The 26,610-nt window shown below is 46.6% G+C and overlaps 1 protein-coding gene across 4 annotated transcripts in view; it reads left to right on the top strand.

Annotated features, from left to right (window-relative positions):
- LOC135910807 (prestin-like) overlaps window positions 1-26,610 on the top strand; it is a 271,569-nt gene that overhangs the window by 69,726 nt on the left and 175,233 nt on the right. The window contains exon 1 of one of the 4 annotated variants that reach the window (XM_065442920.2): window positions 22,620-22,779. The exons of the other annotated variants lie outside the window; for them this stretch is intronic. The gene's annotated coding sequence lies outside the window, so the exon portion shown is untranslated. Of the gene's footprint in view, window positions 1-22,619; window positions 22,780-26,610 lie in introns of those variants that run through there. 4 annotated transcript variants of the gene reach the window in all.

Genomic DNA, 26,610 nt, shown 5'->3' with positions numbered 1-26,610 from the left:
TCGAATCGAAAATGAATACTTTAGAAAGTCAATCTTCGATTATCGAATCTAATACCCAATATCCCACTATCGCTTTCTAAACAAAGGTAAGTGTAAAGGTCTGCGAAGTCCAGTTGGCCAAAAAAAAAAAAAGATGGAAAAGGACTCATTTACGTTATGTAATAAATAGATTGCCTTTATCGGATTTAGGTCAGGTCAAGTGACAGCTTCTAAATGCCATGTCTTGCGTGCCATGCCGTGCATATAGTGATATATAGATGGAGGTAAAGAATGGACCACGGCGTCATCCCCACCACGAAGTGCTCACCTAGTGGCCCAAGCTAGTAGAGGGTTTGGGTCACTGGGTCGGCGTTAGAGGCTGCATAGATATACAGAGTCGAAATGCCTGAAGTAGGCGAAGAATGCTTCGCATTAAAATGAAGCGGACCCGCCAAGGCAGCTAGCTCACTGGGTATGGCGTTGCGGTGCTCACTTAGAGGTCGTGGGTTGGATGCCCGCAGCGGCGGCCGCATTTCTATAGGGTCCAAATGCCAAAGCGCTCGTGTACAACTCTGGGTGCAACTCAAAGCACCCCAGGTGGTTAAAAATTAATCGGGAGTCCCCCATCACGACGTTCATAATAATCAAAACCGGGTTTTGGCACTCCCAAATTATAGAAGGAAGAAAGAAAGAAAGAAAGAGAAAAAGAAAGAAGAAGAAGAAGAAGAAGAAGAAGAAGCGATAATATGAAAGTATGCGGTGCACCAATGACTATGACGACACTCCATGACTTTCTAACCACTAACATCGCTCTTTCTCCCCGTAGACAGGAACAACTGACTGTTGTTATCCCTTACCGTATTCTAGCAGTAAAGAATGTTCAACAACTTCAAATAGTGAATTCTTGAATTGAATGCGAATCGAATAGCAAGGACTATTCTATTTGTATTCAAACTATGGAATATTCGCACAACCTTCCTTAATAAGGGGGGAAAAACGAGTGCTCCAATGCGTGTAAATTTCGGTCGCCAGTGAAAAGAGTTTTTTTTTTTTTTCGCGATGCGGACTATAGGTGGAGTCAAGGCAGGACAGATATATTGTTCAGTCACCTCGTCGAGCAACAATGGTTGTTGGCGGAACAGTTGTTGCGCTACACAACTGTTCCAACACAGTTTCCCTGTTGCGCTTCAACAGTTGTGTAGGCGGAAACGTACACAGTGACAAAAAGACTGGGCCACGTTGCCGCAGATTATGCGACTCCACCGTGCGACCATGCCCACATCTACCACAGAGCGTCGTCCTCGTCGGCCTCGTAGTTGTGAGGTTCGATTACCTCCTCGCGATGGCGGCAACGAAGGTGAGACGAGTAACACGTTCCAGCGTTGTTTTTTTTTCATTTTTGCTCTATTGAAAAACGAAAAGCGAAGCATGAGAAGCAGCACACGCATCACGCTTTTATGCTGTTTAAATTAAGGTTGTTAGCGTCCAAAAGCAATTGGCGTGGTGCATGAGAAACTGCGTATACTTGCGAAACCCGGTACTCTTTTTGCGCGCCTAAATTTCTTTGACACGTCTCAAAGAGAAAGAGAGAGATAAAGCATAGAAAGGAAAGGCAAGGAGGTCGACCAGACGAGTGCCCGATTCGCTACCCTACAGTGGGGTTAAGGGAAAGAGGGCAATAGAAGCAAACCGCGCGTTATGGCACTCAGTTTTTTTTTTCTTTAAACTATTGCCTCCTCTATATAGTAAACGCAAAATAATATTAAAGGGTCTGACAACCAGATTTCATGGTACCTATTTTTTTAATGCAATGGAAAGTTTACCGGTCACAGGGTCTAATCATTAAGTGGTAATGCTGCACGTGCCGTGGAACATTTTTTTTATCAGAACTTTTCGATCCACAGTGAGGGTGTAGTCGTTCACTGAAAGCATGCTGGAAAGCGATGACAGGTGAGCTTGATAGTGATTATACGCTGGCATTAGTGGGAGGCAGACGGCAATCGCAGCCGTAACTGTAGAATAATCGATATTTAAGTGAATTCGTGCTAGATCAACATTTGAACATACAAGTTAAACATACGAACATACAAGTTGAACATACGACGAGAGAAATTATTACGTGGGAGATTATTGAGGCCTACTATATCAGGAAAGAAGGATCGCGCTGTGTAAGCATGCCATCATTAAATTTGTACGACAGTGAACTTGAATTTTTAAACCGCCTCATAGTGTAACATTAGACTACAGGGTTTTGCGTTTTTGCCTCTGCACTGATAATGGCGCCATCGATGGTAGAGCACGTGGGTATGGGTTGTAGTACGTAAGTTTTCGTACACCTTCTTGTAAAGTTAGTTGTGAGTTCAGCGCTCTCCTGTACGTTTCTTGCCTTTTGTCTTCGTCGTATTGCGCTGCTCCTTCAAGATGTGCAGCCGTAACTGTGAGAAAGTATTATTTTGTTTATCAAGTCGATGTTCCTGCGATTCATGTTTTTCGAAGCGTTGAAGTTTTTCTGCGATAAGAGCTGCATGTTTTCATGGATTCCTGTCCGACTGCCTTCGGTGTTTAACCAGTCAAAACAAAACCAATCGGGTCGAAAACGAAACGACTCCTTTGTACGTGATACGCAGTTGAGCGTGTTGCCGTAGACACGCATCCGCTTTTGATTTCCGAAGCATAGAATAAAGCGCGCGAGTGTCTAATTATATAGCAACTGCAGTTTTAACGAACGATTATGTTGTACTTACACTCTGTTTCAGACATCAGGTGCAACGCTGTGGAAGCTAGATATACTTTTTAGCAGTGGCTGCGTCCGCACTTAGAAAGAGTTCGATATTCTTGATCGGGATTGTGCGAGACTGTTCTTTATTTAGGCTCAGTATTAAATAAACAAAAAATAATCCTTTGAAGCAACCAAACTGTGGTATACGACTCTCTAATGCGTTGTTTTAGATCAATTTGTTTCTTTATTTTTTTTCTGTTTTTATTGTTATTATGGGCAGCCCGTTCCGGCAGGCTTACATGCACGCTGGCGTGGGCACACACCGTTGCGGCGTAGCGAAGCATGAAGGGAACGCGCGGAGTGATATTTTTTTATTGCATGGCATTTAGGAGATGTCACCTTTAACTGGCACCGGCTACTCCTGTTCACGCAGGGATTAAAAATAAACTAAAAAAAGTGAAATCATAGGAACACAAATTCCTGTAACGTAAGTGCACTAATGTCGCACTATAACTGAGAGACAACTCCAAATCATCAAAAAACAAAGCCTTGTCACATAACTAGACTAATGCCACACTAAAACTAAAAGTCAACTCAGAAAGACAGCAACACAAATTCCAGTCCCAAATGTGCGCTGAACACAAAGTCCCGTCACTTGGCTAGACTAAGATAATGTCACGTAAGAAATCGCGGATTAAATTCTTTAGAGGTTACAAAAAAACAGGCATTGGATTGGCCAAAGTCGGGTAAAAGATAAACGTAGAATGCGCTATCACATTTAAACACTCTACTCAATACTTTCCGAGAATATTGCTAGCGTCTAGAAGTCTTTGAAGGGTTAGTAATGCTCGTCTTCTCAATAAGTAATCTTGGCCAAGGACCTAACATACGTGAGGCTGAAGAGGCTGCGATCTAATGCCACTAAATCAAGTACTACGCGTTGTCTGTAAATTTCGTGTAGTTGTCATTCTAGCATAAGAGGCTGTACACCTTCATCAGCGTGGCCACAAGTGCATTCCGCACTATCATCTCTTCAAATTTTATGTAGAAAGTGTTTTGTGCACGAAATACCGAGCCGCAGACGCTGAATCAGCGTTTCAAAAGCTGTGGTTGCATTTAATGTGAAAGGGATTTTAAAATGAAGTGATGGGTCAATGTGAAATAATACTGAAGATTTCGAGTTCTGATCAAACCGTGTTACTTTGCAACCACGGGCTGATATCTGTCTTAGTATGCGGCGCAATTCGCCTTGTGTTAGAGGGAGACCATGTGTTTCGATGTTAACATGCGCTTGTCTGGTTTCCTTATCTGCTGCAACATTCCCAGGGTTATTGCCGTGGCCAGGTATCCATTGGAACATTACTGTGCAATTTTCTTCACTTGCTTTTGTGAGTTCCTTAAGCATCTCGTTAACTAATGCCATGTTTTGCGAATTGCTGATATCACTATGAAGTGAAGACAAAGTTGCCTGCGAGTCACAAAGGATGACCCATTGTTCCTCTTACTGCACTGAATTTATGTAGCGTAGCAAAGACAATATTGCAAAAAGCTCTGCTGTTGTTGATGACGTCATGTGAGATAGTTTAAACGTTTGTATTTGGTTCCATTTTTCTTCGTCACCGAACGTCTTGCGTAGCTTTCACAGCGTTGCACCTCATCTGTGAAACTGAGTGTAATAACAGCCGACCTACCTACAGTCACCTCATAGACTACATCCGAAGTACCAAGTTTTCACGGGCAGGCCTCGCCACTTACTGGTTCTTAAAAATTTCTCTGCCACATTAAATTGTAATTCCTACTTAAATCGCGAACAGCCTGCTGGATTATATCACTATGAATCGTGGTCATTTCATTTCCATCTGCGTCTCACAACACCTTCTGGACAGTTGTCAGTCCCTTTAAAAGAAATTGAGGGCACTGAACTGCAATAGCAGGTGCAAGGCAATTTAAGATAAATGAATAGTGGCTGCGATTTGAACCTAATGCGCTAAGCTTTATGGAAAAGCACAAATTGGTGAAGGAAACTGGTAGCGCATCACTGTTGTCCTAACCTTCGGTAACCGAACGCGCAATTTCGTGCTTAGCAGCAGAACGTCGTAGCCATTTAACGCGGCACGGCGGCTGTTCTCCTGCACTTAGACGGGCATAAGTTCATTCTGCCCTACCAGCCGATTACATAGTGTACGGTGGTAAATATACCATTGTCCAACTAAAAAACAAAGTTTTTGGAGATTAACCAGCCAATTAGGGTCACTCACTTTCTTGACGCCACGGCGGAGGCGAACTTCTTTTGATATTGACGTCCCTCGGGAGCTAAGTTTTGCAGCGCTGAGGCGCTTATATGCGTCGCACTTGTAAGTGTGGAGCTTGTACCTAATTGTTAGGCAGCCTTAGATATTTAGAATCTCGCGACTTATGTTGCTCAAAGAGAAATATCTTTCTTTTTTTTTCGTTCTCCTTTGTGCAATGTCACCGATGCATTGTTGTAGCTGCGTATCTCCTTGCTTCCGGTGCCGCTGTCGGGAATGTATTGACGTACTATCTGCAATCAGTTCGAAAGCAGTGCCGCAGTTTACACCTATAAATTCTACGAGGAAAAAAAAAAGCGCTGTTTCCCTCTCCCCTACTTCCCGCTCCACCCGCGAAATCGGACATTGTCCCACTATACGGAGCCTCTCTTGCACTTCGCTACCAGCGCATGCGGTCTGTTTTGCCATCTGCGAATCGGGAAAAAAAAAAGAGAAGAGCCAGTCTCGTAATCTTATCGGCAGCGGCAGAGTGCCCTATAGCCGTTCAAGGCAGATAATCTTGTAAACATCGACTGTTCATGCGAACAAGAAAAAATAACATTCTATATGAGATGAAATGCGTGAGTAATAGCTTAGAGAGCACCTGATGAGTGAATACATAAAAACTAAGTTCATGGGCCTTGCGCTGTTTCGGTGGGCAAATGAAGGAACCCGGCATCCTCTGCAATGTCAAGTGCCCTCGCTCGAGCTTCTTCCGTGTTCATCCGATATCAGTGTCGGTCGTATCTGTAAGTTGGGCACTCAAGCGATGTGCTATAAGGGCTCCACGGCGCCCCGGTTGTCTCAACATATGTGGTCTTTCTTTTCTTGCACCCACTTCTTCCAGGGCTTTAATTCCCCTCCACCCAATTCCTTGCACAGTATCATATAGGCGAATATAGACCGCCTAAGCAGTCTACCTTTCAATAAAGAGTTTCTGTATTATTCTTTCTTTCTCTCTCTTCTCTTCGAAAGAACGCGCTTTACACGTGGAACAGTTTACTCAGACACATTCAGTCGAAGCTTATTCGCATTAGATGTAAACCTTTAGGTAGCGGTCTGTGCCTCCCGCTAACTTCCTGGTGTGCTTGAGGATTAATATTAAACGGATCGGGCTGTTTCGGTGAGATACGCAATGCGAAGCGGTATGTTTGTAAAGAGCTTACGTTTTTAGTGCGCCCAGAGAACTTACAGGGGAAGTTGTTCCTGTCGACGAGTTGTGGATTGTGTCCGTCTGGGCACTCACCCCTTCTCCATATCCAGTGATTCTCAAGAATACGTGCCACCGCAAAGCGCTCGGTGATCTGGCGAGATTCTTTTGAGTTAGTCGGAGGAGGAGGCGATTAAGCAGTGACTTTGCTGATGATGTAACTAATAACACGACTTGGATTAGTGCCTGAAATGCAGGATCGTTTCTTTCACTTCGCGTTGCCAGCTTGATAATCGGAAGCACTCATTTTGTGATTCTTGTTTGCGCCTGTACATTTCTTTTTCTTTATACTGTGTGTGTTCTATACGGATGCGGGTCAAGTACTACGATGCTGTGTAAGCGTCAATTTATGCTTGCGCACTGCACGTATTTTTGAGAGTGAAGTGAACGAGCGTATATCTGTTACGCGTTGTTGGCTCCAGCGTCGTCTTCATCATTAACTAATTAATTAATCAACAAGCACAAAGACGTAACCAATCTTCAGCGAAGATGTTAAGGGCTAGTTCCCCCAGAATCGTGTCCGTGTACACACACAAAACTCCCTATACGTGGCTCGATCCCGAAGATAGTGCAATGCCGGGCCAACCCGCGGCCGAGGTGTAGTTCGCCATTAAGACTCGAACATAACACAGCTTCACTGGTCATCCTTCTTCACAGAGTGGAAGGGCTCTGAGTGTTTTATTTCCTTTCCCGTTAAATTCCCGCTTGAAGTTCAGTATGATGGATGCAACCATTGACACCTGTGCTGTACCTTCTCCGTCGAATTCACTTAAAGTGCTGCTTAAAAAAGAAACATGCTGAAAGTAACCGGTACACAAAGTACAGTAGCGTATTTGTATTTTTTGATCAGGCGGTAACAATTTATAAGTAGACGAGGGAAAATTAATTGCATCATATTCGCGATTTAATTTTGCAGTCAAGAAAACAAGGGCCATTTACTTATTACCTAATGTGGGAGTTTTTATGCCGCGACAGAATGCAACTTTAAACTTAGTTCGCACTTCGCAAGAAAGAAGTCGTTTTAGCGCCTTCTTTTCCCGTCACAAAACCAAAATAACGGGTCTATCTTTCGTTCTCTTTGACGCAGTGCTTCTAAGCGAACAGTGCACGACGATAACTCTTTCAGGTATAGTGTACGTTTCCGAGAGGAATGATAGCTAGAAACTCAAGACGACCTCACCTTTCTGGCTCCTCGACAGAACGGGACTACAACAGCTAAACACATCGTCAGAGATAATCTTGCAATGCAGTTGTACTTTTTCGTTTCTATAAATACAGAGAAAAAGGAAATATTCTGGCAATGGGGCTGGCACTGACCACAGGGTTCCTTTGGATTCCGGAAATTATCCTCGAGAGTGGTTGTACTTGCCAGTCCGGGCACGCAATAGTGTTTCCTTACCATCGAATAAACTGAGTAACCCAATACTCCAAGTAGCCTAAATTCGTTCAAATGGTCTACCTACTTAGCACCAAGCCTGTAAGATGTTTTACGTTGTGAATTTGTTTTGCATTATTTGAGGATTACCTTGCCCCCCCCCCCCCCTCCAGAAAGAAAAGTCGCAGGTTGATCTGAAATGCAAAGACAGCTATACGAAGTAAGGATAGTAGTTTTATCGGACGCATAAAGTTGTAAACATTCGCTTGCTGACTAAATTAGCAAGCATGGCGTCAAGTGCGCACAAGCAGGCACGAACACGTCTCCCTTGATGACTGCGCACACTGGGTTGAGAAAGCGCAGCAGCAGCTGTGAGCGAATTGGCCTTCGTGCTTCCTCTCGCTTCAACGAGAGCTAAGCGGCGAGAACACAGCGTACACGAATCTATCAGCCATCGGTGCATTCTGGGCCCATCGCAGATCGCTTTCAATAAAGGAGCGCGTGGCCGCGCCTTACGCAGCCGCTCAGCTTCCTTACGCAGTAGAACGCTGGTAACGAAGGCAGAAATGCGCCTGCAGTGTACATATAAAAAAAATCGCAATAATATCGTCTTCACGTATTCTGTGGATATATCCTTTATTAACACTCCACGCTCGATATTTTCCTGTCCGGAACGCTGTCACGATGACAACGCTATGCCACCTGAAAGTACCGGAAAAGCAGAGATAAAGAGGGCAAGTGCAAGCAAGAAAGATTGATCGTGATCGTTTTTAAAGAACCAGATAAGCCCTAATATGGTACAAATATTTCTTATGCGGGTCATTCCACGCCAAACGACCCTATCATTGCACTTGACCCTCTCTGATTTTATTCTAAAAGAATTGTGGACGATCATTTTAGTGCAGTATTTGCCCTCGTAAAGTATTTTTGGACGAAAAATTGTTTTTCTGTATCTTACGGTGATTTGAATGTTGCCGTAGTGGTCGGAACATAGGTTGCCAAAAAATGCTCTCAAAAATACAACACTACATGGAATGCCCTAAATATCTGCTGTTTGCTTGAAAAGTAATGACGCTTTGGTTATTCTCTCCCGTTTACGGCCACTATACTATTTCTCACGAAGAGCTTTGTGGTGAAGCAAAACGACAATTCTGCGCCCATTTTGATTATTTTTTAAACTTTCTGCAAAGTTTACAGACACAATGCGACTATATCACATGGCTGGATAGTTGGCAGTAAGCGTGTCAAAAAGTATTGAAGTCGATGACCTAGTGGTTTCGAAGTGGAAGGGGCGCAAACATTGCAAAATGTGTAAAATGCCCCATGTTCAGGCACATGTAGATTAGGGATTCGATTCAAGTAAAAATGCACGCTTGCGCTCATTTGTAAGAGTAAACAAAGTAAATTTATTTGTGAAAGTTTAATGGGATTGGTTATTGTTTCAGCGAGAAAAAAAGTTATGTTGAGCGTTCACCGCCTCCCTGGGCGCCGGCCCGTAAGTCCGCTTCACTGCATTACCGCACTTCCTTGGATCAACGGAAATATGTGGCGACCACGCGGGTGGCAAGATCGTATGCTGCTGTGTTTTCTCACGTTACTGAAAACTGTGTAGATGGCTGGCAGTAGTCTTAGCAATTCAATATATTAGATTGTTACGCAAACCCCGGTGTAGCATAAATCTGTGTACATAGTACATTATGGTTGACTGAGCTAACTATAACGGCAGCGATGAGGACCGCTGATAATAAGAATGAGATGTAACTCGTCTGGCGTGAGGTGGAAGCTTAATGTCAGTAATAGATCGTTAACTCGGCTGGAAATCAGTACAAAACAGGTCTCGCGGCCGTTTCAAAACCGAGCTGATAATTTGGATATCTTCGCATACGTCACAGCCTACTGACTGAACAACAACATCTGCTTTTCATCTCGCGTATTCCACCTTATCATCTATCTTACCCTGTTATCACCCATGTTCTCATTCTTGTTTTTCACTCAATCGCTCGAGCGTGTTAGCTCGAGCAATATTCCAGCGAAACGAGACTTCGCAAACAATGCGTTCGGTCCTCTCGTAGTAGGCAGGGAAGTCGTCTCGTCGTGTTGTGGTCACGGGGAGAGCGACCACGCACGCTAGAGGCTCGAGCTATCGCAAAGATAAGGCATTCTGACAAGAAACTCTAGAGTCTAGATTAATGAGACGATGAGCGACGACGTTCCCTTCGCTTTTGACGACATCCGCCTGCAGCGTTTACCCGGTCACGCTGGTTGCCTCTCTCTCTCTCACTACGAGCTCGTGATCTCTCACGGTGTCGCACGCGACCGAGCGACGGTACGGGCTATCAAACGCAGCGACGGAAGGAACGCTAGCGTAATCTCCGGCAAATCAACTTCATCGCCAAAACACGTTGACGGGTGCATAACAACGCGCTCGCCGTCGCCTTGCCGTCAGCTTGAGAAGCTCCGCGGAGACGTCGACCTCCCCTCCCCTTTCGTCTTGAAGACAGCCGGCGGAAATTGACTCTGATTGTGTGGCAGCGCCTCGAAGATAACGCGCGTGTTTGTGAGACGCACGGCAGCTGATACGACGTGCTCGTTCTCTGGTGGCGACTTCGGTAATGCACGCAGTGTGGCGGCGTGGCCGTCCCGTGTGCAAGTGGATATAGTCTTTCTTCTCGTGCAGTTTCTCCTGCGGCTTAAATATGTATTTAAGATAAAGTGTGTATGTCTTCCTGGTGAGATATAGAGGGAGAAAAGGGAGGCTTTACCTAGGAAGCGCAGAGAGGTTGGCCTGAGGTATAATATATTCCTGCGGGGTACTCTGCTCAGAGGGAAATGGGGAAAAAGTGAGGTAGGAAGAGCGATGACGAGTCTAGGTAGTAAGGTGCGATTAAAGGAGCGTGCACGTTTCGTGTCCAGAGGGCAATTAAAGAAAAATTGCAAGAGTGACTCGGCGACTCCTTTCGTTCGTGTCATTTCCGGCCATGCACACAGTGACACGTTTTCACTCAGCGGCCTGTTTCGAATCGGCGCTAACGAAAGAGATCAGTGCCTCCCGCTCACGGTCATACTCGGGACAGGCAACAAGTATCTAATCCACTTTCTCAAGTAGGCTGCACTTATCACAGTCTGTTGAGTGCGCGCGCGTCCGATGAGATGCAAATATTATCGTGTAAGAGGCAACGCCTAGTTCGAACCTGTGCAGGAGGCTCGCATGGCTATCTTGGTTGACGCACAACAAACGAAACGTCCTATGGGGGGGTCGAGCTTTTAATGACGTTTGTGATGAGTTTCTCGTTTTGTCCAGTGTCTCGGTGTCGCTTCCCGCTTAGCTTCAACGAGAAAGCTATCGCAGTTTGGCCTTTGGAATGGTATGGCGACAAGTACGCCGACAGTTCAGGCCATTTTTTATGTTGCGTCCGCGAGATCGTTCCCACGTGGTCCGCAGCGTCGGGTGATCTCCTGGTATACATTACGGTAAGCTCTTCTTTCAGCAGCAGCGTGAAGTTCCGCAAAGTCTAGGGCTTGAAAATAGCGTAGAGAAGTTGCAGTAGTGCCCTCTGCGAATTTGTCGTCGATCAGTGAACGCCTGTAACTGTCGCATCTGTTCGTAACGTGGTATGCTCCTCTCGGGCATAGCCCTCGTTCGTGGGCAGAGTCACAAAATGTTATGCAACAAGTGTGTGTGTATATATATATATATATATATATATATATATATATATATATATATATATATATATATATATATATATATATTTGCCACCATCGAAGTAATGGTATATAACCTCAATGTGGAAATTAATAAGGTGAGCGCGCGTCTCCTCCTCTAGCACGACCGTGCAGTGCCCGCGTTTTACCTCGAAGGTAATCTCTAGCGGGTGCAAGGACTGGGCGAACCAACATTGGCGTTGACTGCATGCGCCCTGCTTTTGTACGCGCCTAGTCATAGATGTAGTGTATTCCGAACGTCTGAGACGCGTTGAAGGGAGAAACAGCAGAAGCGCTCGCTATCCTGTATTTGCTCTCTTCATCACGCCAGCATTGTAACACTGACTGTTCGTGGTCAACGAGTGAGATCTGTTCGTGTTCGCGTGTGCGAGCGTGGCACCATGATTACTACCTGAATCAGTAAGCGATTGTGTAGTGCAATCTATGTAAAACTCGGAACCTACCCGCCGAGGTGGCGTGGTGGCTATGGCATAGCGCTACTGAGCCTGAGGGCGGAGAAAGCAGGAAAGCTTTCGCGGCGCGTAACGCTCCGGTGTTGTTTCGCCGTGGGCCGAGAACGTGTCCTGTCTCCAAGCTACAGTCGTACCGCGAGTCTACAGGGCCATCATCAAGTGCCGTACAGTGCCATCTGTCGAATGCGACCGTTACTTGCCTGAGAAGTAGCACTCAGACAGAGCACATCGGCGAGTCTGCCCGTTGAATTTTGCATTTGAAGCACCTCGTGTAGGTTACGCTCAGTCTGATGCGGTGAAGGCATGCTTGATCTTGCCTATTGAGCTCTCGCGGCATTTAAAGCTTACAAGACGGATCGATTTTGTAGAAGGGTCCGTACTCCACTTAATCTATTCTTGCGCTACGCTTAACAGAAATGCAGCGAACAGGGAGAGAACGCTTTGTCAATCGACAGCTTGACGAGATCCCTGTACCCTCAGAGACAGTCAATGGCAGCGCAAAAGTAGTGGTTGTCAGTAGTAAAGCATTATAAAAAGTATGAAAACTTCGTTAATAATGAGAACGCAAAATAATTATCGCTTGCGGAGTTTTAAAAAGAAGAATGATGTGCATGCCTAGTGAAGTACAAAAAGAAAAAAATGTATACCACATTTTACATATTCAGTACAAATCAGCCGCGGCGTACGTGATAATATAGTAACCAAACTAGCAAAACTGCATAGAAAATAAAAGTTGAGATCACTTTGCCTTATCTCAGGGACATTTATGCCACAAGAAATTCATTCATTCAAAAGTCTGTTCAATTGATGTCCTATGCTGCTGTAGCCACGAATAGCCAACGTTGCTACTATATGTCCCACAGAAAGATACTAGCCAGGTTGTCTTGCTCCGAAAACTGTACACCATCTTTAGAATACACCTTAGGTTGCACAGTCTAATAAATGACGTGTTATTACACTTTAAACTTATTTTGTAACGCAGCAATAATTTGTGCTTGCAGAATTGCTCAAAAGGTAGCATCCTGTACGTAAGGAATAGACGATATGTGACGGTGAATCCCAGGGACCGTTTCTAAATTGGCACAGAGCTTTCTTTTGTAATCGGTGAATCCTGTATGTATTTATGCACGACGTCGTACCCCGCACTAACGAGCACTAAATTACTTGGGCGGGAAAGAATTCGCCCGGCGTGCTCAGCGATCCAGAGGGATCGCTGACGAGTAAGTCCGGTGGTAGGAATGAAGAAAGAGAATGCTTCATTTTACATTATTTACACTGGTTCCAGATACGGAAGGCCACTCCATGTAGGAGCACGTTAAACATATGAGTTCACGTCAGGGCACGGCAGCCCCACCCCTCACTGCACCGAAGGTCTCCGCTTTTAATACCATCGCCTTCCCTAGGAGACTGGTGGTCTCCTAGGGAAGACCACCTAAGTCCCCCCGCCATATTCCCTAGTCTAGTCTCCTTCCCTAGGAGACTAGACTAGGGAATCTGATGACTGCATGGCGGCCAATCACAATCGTCGAATCGGTCTCAAAATCTCTCCCGTGATGCCGCACTGTTCTGCCGGACTCCACCTCCTATGTTGCACCTTCGCCCCCGCGTATGGCGCAAGCGCGTATAGCAATCTGGGAATCCCAGGTCGACGCTGTGTCCGCGGTAACCTTCGACGTTGTTCCCCTTTCGCCAATTAGTTCAGCTTGTCAGAGTCAGGTTCGGGTAGCAGGCACGTACCCAGGATATTTTTCGGGGGGGGGGGGCACCACCTCAGTAATAATAATAATAATAATAATAATAATAATAATAATAATAATAATAATCCTGATTTATGTCCACTGCAGGACGAAGGCCTCTCCCTGCGATCTCCAATTACCCCTGTCCTGCGCCAAACGATTCCAACTAGCGCCCGTGAATTTCCTAATTTCATCGCTCCACCTAGTGTTTTGTCGTCCTCGATTGCGTTTCCCTTCTCTTGGTACCCATTCTGTAACCCTAATGGTCCAACCGTTATCTAACCGGCGCATTACGTGACCTGCCCAGCTACATTTTTTCCTCTTCATGTCAATTAGAATATCGTCTATATTCGTTCGCTCTCTGATCCAAACCGCTCTCTTTCTCTCTCTTAACGTTATGCCTAGCAATCTTCGTTCGATCGCCCTGTGCACGGTCCTTAACTTGGTCTCAAGTCTCTGTCCCATATGCACTGGCAAAATGCACTGGGAAATGCACTGGCAAATGCATTGGCACTGGACATATTGCACTGGCAAAATGCACTGATTGCATGCACACCTTACTTTTCAATAATAATGGTAAGCTTCCAGTCAAGAGCTGGCAATGCCTGCCGTATGCGATCCAACTTATTTTTATTCTTCTGTGAATTTTCTTCTCATGATCAGCGTTCCCTGTGATTAATTGACCTAGGTAAACTAACTCCTTCACAGTCTCTAGTGGCCGACTGGCGATCCTGATCTCTTGTTCCTTTGCGCGGCTATTTATCATTATCTTCATCTTCTGCATATTAATATTCAATCCCACTCTTACACTCTCTCCGTTAAGGTCTCCAATCATTTGTTGTAACTCGTCTGCATTGTTCTTGAAAAAATTGGAGGACGCTTAAGCTTCGCCTTCAAGAGTGGGACGCGACAGCGTTCCCGTCGACCCGCCAAGGGGTATAAGACAATGCGCTACGGCACAGCAATCACTTACGATGCGCCCCGCATCGGACTTAGCGCCCACCTATCACGCGGTGAGCGTCGAGCAACGCAGCGTTCGGCGCGGCAACGAAACGTGCGCCTGAGCGAACGAAACGAACCAAAGAACTCGGTGTCTCGGAGGGGAAACGATCTACGCCAGCCAAACGTCGTGATCGGCACGGGCAGAGAGATAGATAGTAATCTAAACCGGAAGCACGGCGAAGCGTCGTCAGGGGAGAGGGAGTCCCGCGACGCGCCTGGCAGCGGTCCCAATGCGCGCGCGGCGCGCCTCCTGTCGGGGCAGCGCCGTACATTGAGAGGAGGGGGTCTTCTGTGTTTGCCGCAAGATGGCTCTGCGTGTGCGGAAAGCGCAGAAGAAATGCAGCGGAAACGCACTTCGCAACTCGTGTAATTGTGACTTCTGTACGTTACATGTTCATAATTACCGATATACACCGCAGTATAACTTTCCACGGCTCGTTTCGAAGGCAACACCGCATTCACTAGAGGCGCGTTTGCACCGCTTGGAAGCATCGAACTCGTGGCTGAGTGGTAGCGTCTCCGTCTCACACTCCGGAGACCTGGGTTCGATTCCCACCGGGCCAATCTTGGAAGTTGCTTTTTATTTATGAAGCGTCTGCCGTGATTTATCGCTCACGGTCAACGCCGCCGACGCCGACACCCGACGCCGACGACACCGGCTTTTCTGCGACACGAGCTCCTTAACGCTATCGCGTTAATAGAACAATGTCATAAAGAAACCGAAGGTTGCTAAGAGTTTTGCCGTCGATCTTTACTCCTAAGCCTTCCCAGTTTATTGGCTTGAATTCTTCAAAGCATGCAGTGAATAGCTTTGGAGAAATTGTGTCTCCCTGTATGACCCTTTCTCTATAGGTATCTCCCTGCTTTTCTTGTGTAGAATTAAGGTAGCTGTAGAACCTCTGTAGATATTCTTACGCGAAGGATGAGTCAGTAAGACGAGAAACTATTTACATATTATATTTACAACAACGGTTGCAGCGAAGACCGGTCAGATTCACAGCGCGAGCCCAGTTCGTTCTTCCTCCTCTTTTCTGGAGTGATGGCACCCACGCGCCTCGTTCAAACAAACAAATACCACACGCATGTAGCAATATTTTCCAAGCTTTTTACGTAAGCGTTCTCTACTTCTTGATTACGTAGTGTTTCTATGACTGCTGGTATCTCTACTGAATCAAATGCATTTTCATAATCTATATAAGCCACATAGCGAGGCTTATTGTACTCTGCAAATTTCGCGATAATCTGATTGATGACATGGATGTGATCCATTGTAAAGTATCTCTTCCGGCAGCCAGCCTGTTCCCTTGGTTGACAAAATCGAGTGTTGCCCTTATTCTATTGGAGATTATTTTGGTAAATATTTTATATAATACTGGGAGCAAGCTAAGGGTCCTATAATTTTTCAATGATTTAACGTTTCCTGTTTTGTGGATTGTGCAATGTCTGCATTCTTCCAGTTTTCTGGGACCCTTGCAGTCGATAGACACTTCGTATAAACAGCCGCCAGTTTTCCAAAGATTATGTCGCCTCCATCTTTGATTAAATCGATAGTTATTCCACCTTCTCCTTCCGCTCTTCATCGTTTCATGTCTTGCAGGGCCCTTCTGACCTCATCGCTAGTTATAGGAAAGTTTTTGTATCATTTTCATTACGGTTTCATTACTTTTTCATTACCGTTTAATGTATCCTTTTCATTACGCGACTCCTCTGGGTACTATATACAGGTCAGCTTAGAATTTTTCCGCTGCTTTTACTATATCTTCGATCCGCCGTAGTTGCTCAGTGGCTATGGTGTTGGGCTGCTGAGCACGAGGTCGCGGGATCGAATCCCGGCCACGGCGGCCGCATTTCGATGGGGGCGAAATGCGAAAACACCCGTGTGCTTAGATTTAGGTGCACGTTAAAGAACCCCAGGTGGTCTAAATTTCCGGAGTCCTCCACTACGGCGTGCCTCATAATCAGAAAGTGGTTTCGGCACGTAAAACCCCAAATATTAATTACTATATCTTCGAGATTGCTGATGATATTATGCTTCTTATCTTTTAGCATACATCATGGTTTGTCCTATGCCAGGTTTCTTTTTTACTGATTTCAGGCTGCGTTCATTTTTGACGGCTTCTTCAGTCTTTCTCATGTTATAGTTTCGAATATCATTTATTTTCGCCTTGTTGATCAGTTTTGACAGTTCCGCGAATTACGTAACGCTATGCGGCTGCCAGTCCCATACAACCGCGTAGAGCGCAGGACTCTGCGATTCTAGACGTACTGCGCTCACCGCGAAAGGTTAAAAAACACCCACATAAGCACAGCAGAGAAGTGGCTACGTGAGGCGGTTCGACCGATAACTGTAGAAGCGTCATTCAAAACAAGTAATTGTTCTCCGCTTCCGGCGGCGTTTTCTCTACTTCCTTTCTAAATAAAAAGATGTTGATCCATAAATACTCTTATAAACAACGGTTAAACTTTTTTATTATTCTCTTTTGCTTGCAGTTTGGTTGTTGACTTGGCTCTCTCCCTAAGTAGGTCGCTTAATTTCTCAACTCCTTGCGATTTTTGTTTCCAGTTTCCAATTTGGCACGAAAAGTGCTATGGAATTAGGGAAAAACAAACGAAGTAACGGGCGACAGTCATCTTGCTTATGAGCTTAAGGGTTATTGCAGGATTTCATGATGGACGTTCTTTCACATTATTTTATTTCCCACCTTATCGAACCCATATCACGTGTATATGGTTCCGGGCATCTGCCAGCGTCGCGGCGAGCCGTAACTCAAGGAAATAATGAAGCAAAGGGAAAAGCTAAACGCAATTGGCGTTTTCTCCGCGGCCGCAACTCGTTCCACGAGAGTACAGACCAGCTGAGTAACAGCCGCATCCCTCTCCTGGTCCCAGGATCAGCCTAAACAAAGAAGGTTGAACTAACAAAAGCAACAGCTATGCGCGTGACGGTTGAATAGATGGTGACAACTGAACGCATCTTGAGTTAATCGTGCGGGTGCGGAATCTATGAAAAAACTGTCCTTCACATTAAAAGAGATGCCGATAACTACCGCCATCTAAAAGGAGTGAAAAAGGCAGCATAATGCTGACCGATGAACAGCTGCCAAGTCTCAACATTGATCTGGCGGCACTTCAGGAATGTGTGAGGAGTGGTGGCGTGGGTGGGGAGGGGAGGGGCCCCCCCGGGCCCCCCCCTGGGTACGTGCCTGTCGGGTAGAGTGATTTTCGCGGTAGTTGACACCTCGATGTGAGCTGCTCTGTTTGCGCGCCCCAGTCTATGTCGGGCACCGTCGTCGTCTGGGCACGCGCTGATGGCAGGACGGCCTCGTGGGAAACGCCCAAGAAATGCTCATCGCCGTATTGCGACGTAACATTACCCAAAGTGGGCGACAATTTCAGTATGGGGTGTTCCAGTTATATTTGTCCCGCAGTAATTAAAAAGGCACTTCGGTAAGAAAGTAAGTGTAATAATACTTCATTTTAGCGAAAGTTTGACGACCCGTATCCTAAAAGTGGCGGTAGTTTTAAACGTCGCTGCCAGAGGACGGGCCTTGAGAAATTCTGGCTTCAATTCGTAAATTGAGATGTGGGCCCTCAAATAGTCAGCTGCAGGTTGTTTATGACATTTCTTGTAATTAGTTCGTTGTGTGCTTCTATTTATTGTGTAAGTAATGTACACCTCTTCGAGCAATCCAACTCAAGGTGCAGAATCTGCCACCGAGCTATTGCTTATTTACTTTTTCTAAATTCCCGACAACTAATCTTTAAACACGAAGTGTATAGCCAACTGTGCATGTTGTGGAAACGGGGGCGCGCAACGTGGCCTCTCAGACTGTACATTCGGTTGATTTGGTGTTTGCGTTATGGTATTGTTTGTGAGCGGCGTAGTGCCCAACACAAAAATTGCATGAAAGTAAGGTTGTCACCTTGTGGCGGATAAGCATAAACATTCTACGAGATTAAAGTTAACAAGGACCCTTGAATGTTGCCACTATCGCCCAGTGATTTTGCAGCACTAGTGCGCCGATACAGAAGCCCGCCACACACGCACACGCACACACGCACACACACAATTGTATGTAGATATATTTGTTTGAGGTATAAGGCCCATAAGTTCTGTTTTTTGAAAAAGTAGAAAAATGAGACTTTCCGCCCGTTAATACCATCGGGAAAACACGCCTTTCTTTTCTTCCCGGCAACGTAGTAGATTATCGGGGTAAGGCACGCAAATCGGAAGTCTGTTGGGGCCGTCGACCTGTGGCGCGCGCAAGCACGGGAGACAGCAGCGCATCCGCTCGACAATCCATCGAGGTCTTCGCAAACCTCTCTCGCTCTCTTGCGACCGTAAACTTTACACGCGCGCTCGTAAGCCCGAACGCTTCTGCCGCTCTTCTTCGGAACGGAAAGCTCGGGGGCAGCCGTCTCGAACCTGCGCGGCGAGTGCTCCAGCGCGCATGGCCCGCAGCATTTCGGTTCCCCATGCAGCAGCTGTTTCCATCAGGCTGTGGCATAATGCCGCAAAATATGCGTCAGATCGTGTCCCCGTCGGTTGAGCATAGGCAGCTCGGCGGCGCGAATGTCAGTGATGCTGATTCGGCGGCCTGCGACTGCAAATGAGGCGATCGACAGACCGGCGCGTGAGCGCGGGTGCTGTCTCATTCCCGTGTTTCTTTTATTTTTTTTTCCCTCGGGGGAGCTTTGAGATCGTATACTGGCTCATTTGCTGTCACACCGCAGCTGGTCATAGGTGCTTGCAACTTCGACGCGCTCTGCAGCCAGCTCTCGGTATCGCCGCATGTATACACTTAGAAGTATGGAATCTAACTACATCCAAGTGTGTATACAAGCCGGTAATAAGCAGATATATGATATGTGATCTGATTAGTAATAAAAGAACAGATAGGGGGGGGGGGGGGCTGTAACCTGGCAATGTTATGATCACAACTGCTGCGATTATCAAATGTAAATGTAAGCCGGATGTTTGTAGAGGGGCTGGTAACCGCCCCAGGAATCAGCACTGCGTCAGTGTTAATGGGGAATCAAGGTGAAAATAAAGAAGAAAGCACACCTTAAATTATGGGGTTTTGCGTGCCAAAACCACTGTCTGATTATAACGCACGCCGTGGTGGAGGACTCCGGAAATTTCGACCACCTGGGGTTCTTTAACGTGACCTAAATGTAAGTACACGGGTGTTTTTCACATTTCGCCCCCATCGAAATGCGGGCGCCGTGACCGGGATTTGATCCCGCGACCTCGTGCTCAGCAGCCCAGCACCATAGCCACTGAGCAACCACGGCGGGTGAAGACATACTTTGCTCTCTAATTGTCGTCCGTTGATGACATTTGCCTGCTGAACACTGCGCACAACGAGTGAGCAAGAAGCACGTGCGTTCAAGTGAAGATTGGCGTTCAAGTGAAGATTGGCGGGAAAATTGTAGTGAACACTAAAGAAGTGCGGGTGCTTGGACTTGAAATTCATCAGTCTGGATCCGGTGCCTCGTGGCTGTGGAAGCTTCGCAGAGCGCCAGCAACAACTATACGCTTCGTTCGCAGGATTGCACCAAGGAGCGGCGGGGCACGTACTGAGGTGGCTCGCGGCCTTGTTCACTCAATTCCCCAGGCACGCATTGCCTACCAGGCAAAAATCCACCGACTTACTGCTCGGAAGAGGGCAAGTCTCGAAGGCATAAACAGAGACGCCATGGGGACTATCACAACCCTTCCTCGTCTTACACCCAGTCCAATTTTGTGAGAGTACGATCCGCTCAACACTAACTCAGAGTTCGTGAATCTACGATAGAAGGCCTCAATCCTTAAAAGACAGCGCATTGTGGTTGCCTCTGCTCTTAAAAATCATTTCATTAGAGAGCCCTCTCTTAGCATGACGCGGAATGGCCTTCCTCGTTGGTGTTAGGCGTACCTTACCAGAAACAAAGTAATCAATCTTCACCGACGTAAACAGCCAGCTTGTACAACTCTGACTGCAGTAGCTCAGTGGCATTGCGTGGTGCACACTGGTGCGGCGGTTATTCCACAAGGAGAAAGCATCCGCCTGGTATTATGCTGCAGTCATCCTAGAAATAAGTATACACGCACTTATGCCACCGAAACCCCGTATTCATAGCTACTACAACTGCAATCCATATGTGATGCCTACTAGTGTGACGGCGCGTTACCAAACATTACAGAAGCGGATATTTACACTGATTCGCTCGGTCTATTGAAAGAACTGAAGAACGTTGCAAAAGTATTCCAAGTACTCCAACAAATCCAAAGGCTAAGAAAGTCGCCTCAATTCACCATTGCAATGCATTGAATTAAGGCACACAGTCAAAGTCCGATCAACAGCCTGGCCTACTGAATGGCTCTTCACCATCTTTGTTTGACACGCAGCCACACTTGCTTCTTTCTGACCATTCAGCTCTCCTCCGAGCCCAGAAGTTCATTCTCCGATGAGACACGCATGCACTTATACATATGTACCCCCATGTGAACTTTTTCATGCCCGCAGCCTTTCCCGGATGGAAGAAGTTAGTCTTCGAAGGCTTCAGGGTGGTGTGGCGCTGACACTTGCGGTCACCTGTGCCTGGAGATCTGCAAGTGACAACCCTGAAACGTGGCTTAAATGCCCGGTACCTTTGTCTACGACGGACATTGGACCCCTTTTGTGACTGTGTCCTGAAACTGAGGATATTAGGCACAAGATGCTCAGGGAGGCGAAAGAAAAAGGCGAATGTACCAGCGGGGCTTCACCTGTTCGATAACATACAACTGCTCTCACTGCTGCGGTACCTGAATAACACGGGGCTGAATGCGCCTATTTGATGCTTTCTAGATCATATTTGGGTACATAAGCCTTTAGCAAAGCGCCAGAATAACTAGAAAGAAAGAATTCACAAAGCTAGGGGAAAGAAGGAAAGATAGATAAGAGGAGAAACAAACAGCCATATCTCTGTACTTCTGCGCCGCCAGGTGACGCCACTTCTACAGGCTCAGACGACTCGGACATCTTTTCCTTCTCAACGGCTCGCGCGCATCTGCAAATGCTTACTCTGTCGACACCGAGCGAAATAGTGCTCGACTTACTGCGCAATATATTTGGCCGGCTATCGCGCCACTGCTTCGCATGATGGGCAAGTTTTTTTCTGTCACTATTTGGTCATTCTCTTACTTTAAAACTGTCAGGTTAACATTTAGCTTCAGCTTAAATTTCCCGAAATTCTTCTTTTTAGATCTTTTAGATTTTCTAACTTTTCCATTACCGGATTTATTGGCCGATTGCCAGAGGGGGTAGCACCATTAAACCATGGGGTATCCAGCCAACCAGTTCCTTCACCCGACACTGTTCGGTAACTGTCCTTCATCGAATGGTATAGTTACCTAGTGGCCTCTACTCCCTCTAGTGGAGGTCAATATAGTTACCGTGGTTGTTGCTGTTTTGTCCTTTCATAGGACGGCTCATTCCCACTATACTTCTTCTGATAATCACTCTAGGTTTGAGCTACTCGTTGAGTTATATTCCAGGAAAATAGCAACCGCAAACTGACGCGGAAAAAGGACAGACACGACAGGTGGCGCACATCCTGTCGTGTCTGTCGCACGTGCTTTGTGTCCGCGTCTCTTCGGAGCGGTTCATTTGCTGAAGTAATTCCTCCTCCTCCTCTTGGTCTTGAGAGACATAACGAATACTTCGTGTTAGTTAGCGGGAATATGGAGCGATACTGTACTGCTTCCAAGTCTAACTCTCGTCGATCCTGCTTTCGTGGGTACGTGCCGTTTCTGTCACATGACAGCCGCGCCCGCGTACTAAATATAGCTTGTACGCCGACATACGCGGTGCCCAATGCTCAGAGGTGGAGTTTTATCTTATAGAAAGGTGCCAGCTTGAGCTTATGCGCCTTAACCTGTTACTCTGCGCTACAAGGGAAGGGGACAAAGGAAACTAAAGAGAGAGCGAGAATGATGATGATAAGACATAAAACGCGCGATTAATGCTGGTCGTTAGCAGAGCATCGTGCTCGAGCCACATCCAATACTCAACGATAACATTCTAACAAGGATGCGTATCGAAGGCGAAATTATGTATTCGAAGGCGAGTCGTGCACGGAGGAAGACGACGAATGGAATCCGTTGCCGCGGTGCGCGCCTCCTGGCCACGGACTGCGGCGGCTATACAAGCCGAGCGGCCATGTGAGCACCGCCGGATCAGGTGCCGCCCGCCGGGCTGGCCCGGCCGGGAGGCCTCCCTGGACTCCCACCACCGCCACCGGTCGGCGAGCAGCGGCATTGACCAGGTACGACGACGACTATCACAGAACAGTTCGATTACGCGTCAAGCTGTTATTGTGCGAGGCACCGGTTGTCACCGCATTGTTTTTATGCCGTTTCACGACATAGAAAGGAAGCGAGAAATTAATGAATGGCTGTACTCAGCGCAGCGATAACGAGCTTTGATTTTGTACAGTTCTAAGCTTGTCCTATCGCCTTTCTACGAACTAACAAGGCGGGTCATTCACGTGTTCTACGAACTACTCGACGTCGAAAATTGCTTTGCAGAAAGGAGAGAGAGAGCAGGTAGCACCCAAAAACTGTGACTTTCTGCAAGTAGCGCGGATGACAGGACGCTACTCACCGATGCGTCAAAGTTCTTACACCGACTTGCACAGCCAAAATGCGCTAGACCATTCATTGAATAAGTCGAGCACAGAGCAGCACAAATTTGTGAAGTCAATGCAAATATGGAGCTGGTTTAGAGGCGCAATAAGTATCGACTCATCTTTAGTGCTGTGCAAATGCCCTGATCTTGTTGGCACTAAATAAGGACCTCACTATAAACTGCAGGTCGCGGCCCGGGTTGCATTGCAGACCGTTGACATTACACTGAACAATCGCACTGCAGTGTGCCTTAATAAACTACTGCCCACCTTAAAGAAATGCAATGAAGTGAACCACGAGGTTGTGCTACACCGCAGTGGTCACGTGTTTACCGTGCGCCTGAATCCGCCGTGAAGCGTTTGCCAGAGTTTTGCCAGGATTACGCTGACCTAACATTGCTTCAGTCTTCACAAGTTACCGAGTGGCATGGCTTCCGATGCTGGATGGTGCAGGCCATTTCAGGCTATATATACGGTATATACACCATTTGCGCTCCTCTGGAGCATTCTCCAGCCCATACGCCAGAATCAAGTGCGCTAACCTGTTGACCGGCGTCACTTTAACCCGCTATGGAGTCGTGAATATAACTGTAATAATTTATTTCTCGCTTACTTCACCTCCTAAACCACTTTCAAACAAATGTGCAAGAAGGAAGTTGTTTATTTGACAAATAAACGAGGAAGAGATATGTTTCCGTTTGGTAACATCGCGCCATAATGTAGTGCGGACCTATAAGCTCGTTGATGTCGCTAGATATGCGCTGAACGCCTACCCCCATCTTCGTTTGTAGCAAAATCAGTCATTCATCCATTAAAAAAATGGACTGCGTTGATTCGGAGAATAGGGAGACAAATTGGACCATTTAAAGAAAAAAACCGAATAGTATGACCCTTAACGCGGCTCGTTACCAAGCGATCGCAAAAAGAAAAAAATTGAGTACCTTGTTTTCGTGTCAGAAGATGTCGTTATTAAAAAGGTCGCGCCTGTCTTTTTGATTACTGTACTCACAAAAATACACTACGGCACGCCTATATCTAAGAGCCAGCCAGAAATGCAAAGAGAAAGGAAACTTACGGCTTCCGGCAAAAGAAGGCTGCATGGTATGCACTAGCGCGTCGTAGCATACGGTCACGAATGCGAATTCAGGTGATTCACGTGCATAAAAAAAACCAAGATATTCAAATGACCACATCCGTCCTTTATGGCTGCTTTTGTACTTTTATGGGTACTTTGTTGCTCATTAAGCTGCACAGGCATCAAAACATATCCTGAATGAAGACGACGAGCGCGCGTGCTACCACATTGGTTCCCAACTTCCCAGGCACTGCTCCTTGGCGGAGAAAGCCGGAGCTAGCAATACTGAAGTATGGCCTGCGAGATCTGGACACACACGCAGTGATCGCGGGTGACCCGACCTCGGAAGCTATTATTTAATAACTTGTATGTTTCCGAACGGCCACTCGGGCGTTAGTAAAATGCCAGCTTGTGGGACTCAGAGAGCGAGTAGAGTGCGGTATACGTTGCTAAGTGGTATAACGGCACCCCTTGAAATCGAGACTCACGTTTCCGTTTTGTCAATGGTGCAGACAGGCGAGAGATACGCTTGACAGACGATGGCGCAAACGGTGGCAGCTAGGTCACGTAATCCGCAGAGCAGATACCGAACGTGTGCCAAGGGGAACAAAAAAACTTAGCGCGGACGGCAGTGGACAAGATAAAGATAGATTACAAACCTGACGTACCGGGGCAAATTGGAAATCGCACAGAGACGTCTCCGTCCTGCAATGGACATAAGATAGGCTGTTGTTGTTCATGATGCTGATGGTCGTGGGGGCAACTATGATTCTAATGACGACCTTTTAATACTCATATATATATATATATATATATATATATATATATATATATATATATATATATATATATATATATATATGTGTGTGTGTGTGTGTGTGTGTGTGTGTGTGTGTGTGTGTGTGTGTGTGTGTGTGTGTGTGTGTGTGTGTGTGTGTGTGTGTGTGTGTGTGTGTGTGTGCTTGCGTGCGTGCGTGCGTGCGTGCGTGCGTGCCTGTAGGCGTGGCTGTACTACAATGGAAAGAAACAGATTTCTTCTTTTCGACGCACGCTTATAACTCCGCGAAGCATGAACGTGACCACAACAGTGGCTACTGCGCAATTGTGCGCGTTTCTGTCTCCTTAGTGGCGGCTATAAGCTTGTCTCTTTCAAAAGTAGAGAAGGGGAAAGTCGTTCCAGGAAAGGCAACCAGCCCTATTTGCATCTTGCAGCCATCGTGTCTATGTAGGCGTGGCTATATCAACGCTGACACTTCGCGCGGTGGCATCGAGTTTTGATCATTCTGTTCAAGGATGAATCGGGCTCATACGTTGAGTAACTCGTTATTTCTGTTGTGCTATCCGAAGAAGGAAGTGGTTTAAGACCAACTTGGAGAGGAAATTTACACAAGAGAAACTCTAAGTTTGCCTAAATATAAGTTAATTTTGGGGGTTTTACTTAGCAAAACCACGATCCGATTACGAGGCACGCTGTAGTGCCGGACTCCGGATTAATTCCGACCATCTGGGATTCTTTAACGTGTGCCCAATGCACGGTGCACGGGCCTTTTCCGTCCACATCGAAATGGATATTTGATCCCGCGACCGCGTGCTTAGCGGCGCAAAGCCTAAGCCACTGAGAAACCAGTGCGGGTGTGCTGTGGACCCGATTGTTGCGTTCCCGGCAATGAGCTTTACGTTGTGCTGCACGAAAGCACAAGTTAACGATCTCCCAAAAACAGTCCACACTTTATTGTTCAATCGTTTTGCCGTCTTGACATTCGCTCGTCAATATCCTGTGGCAATGCGCGTTACACCCGCGCGTGTGTACATGTGTGTGCGCGTGCGTGTGTTTGCGTGTGTGTGTGGGGGGGGGGGGGGGGCGTGTAGAAATACACATTGCGCAGAAAGTTTTGAGAGGGGGCCAAATTGTCACCCAACCGCAAGTAGCACGGATCCCAAAACGAAACCCACATTGCGTGCTTCAAAAAAATGGGAAAAAGAAAGAAATGTCCGCAGTTTAATAATTGTCTAGGTCTATAGCACTGCACCCGCCCTCGCCGCCTTCCCACGCAATCGCTCGGCAGCCGAGCTCCCGCTTAGCTCAGTCAAGAACCGTGTGCGCAATCAAGCGCCAGCTTCACCTCCGCGTCGTGTGATACCCGATTATAGGCCGCGATGTATCTGAACTTTGTTCCAGTTTACGCATTTCCAATACCTTTGCGCGCAATTACACGTAGACATGTGATGCCTTTCTATCTGACCTCGAGGTGTCTGCACGTACTGGTGCAAATAAACAAAAAAAGTTTCTCCATCCCTCACCACCATCGCACGTCTGCCAGAAAGCGAATCGAGTTCGCTGATCGCGTTTCTGTGTCTCTCGACGCAAAGACTCGCCACTTGCTCCCGCAACCAAG

This window comes from Dermacentor albipictus, chromosome 5 (genome assembly GCF_038994185.2).
Source record: "Dermacentor albipictus isolate Rhodes 1998 colony chromosome 5, USDA_Dalb.pri_finalv2, whole genome shotgun sequence".
Taxonomy (NCBI): domain Eukaryota; kingdom Metazoa; phylum Arthropoda; class Arachnida; order Ixodida; family Ixodidae; genus Dermacentor; species Dermacentor albipictus.
The sequence above is the reverse complement of the archived record's forward strand: the minus strand, read 5'-3'. Positions and strand labels throughout refer to the sequence as shown.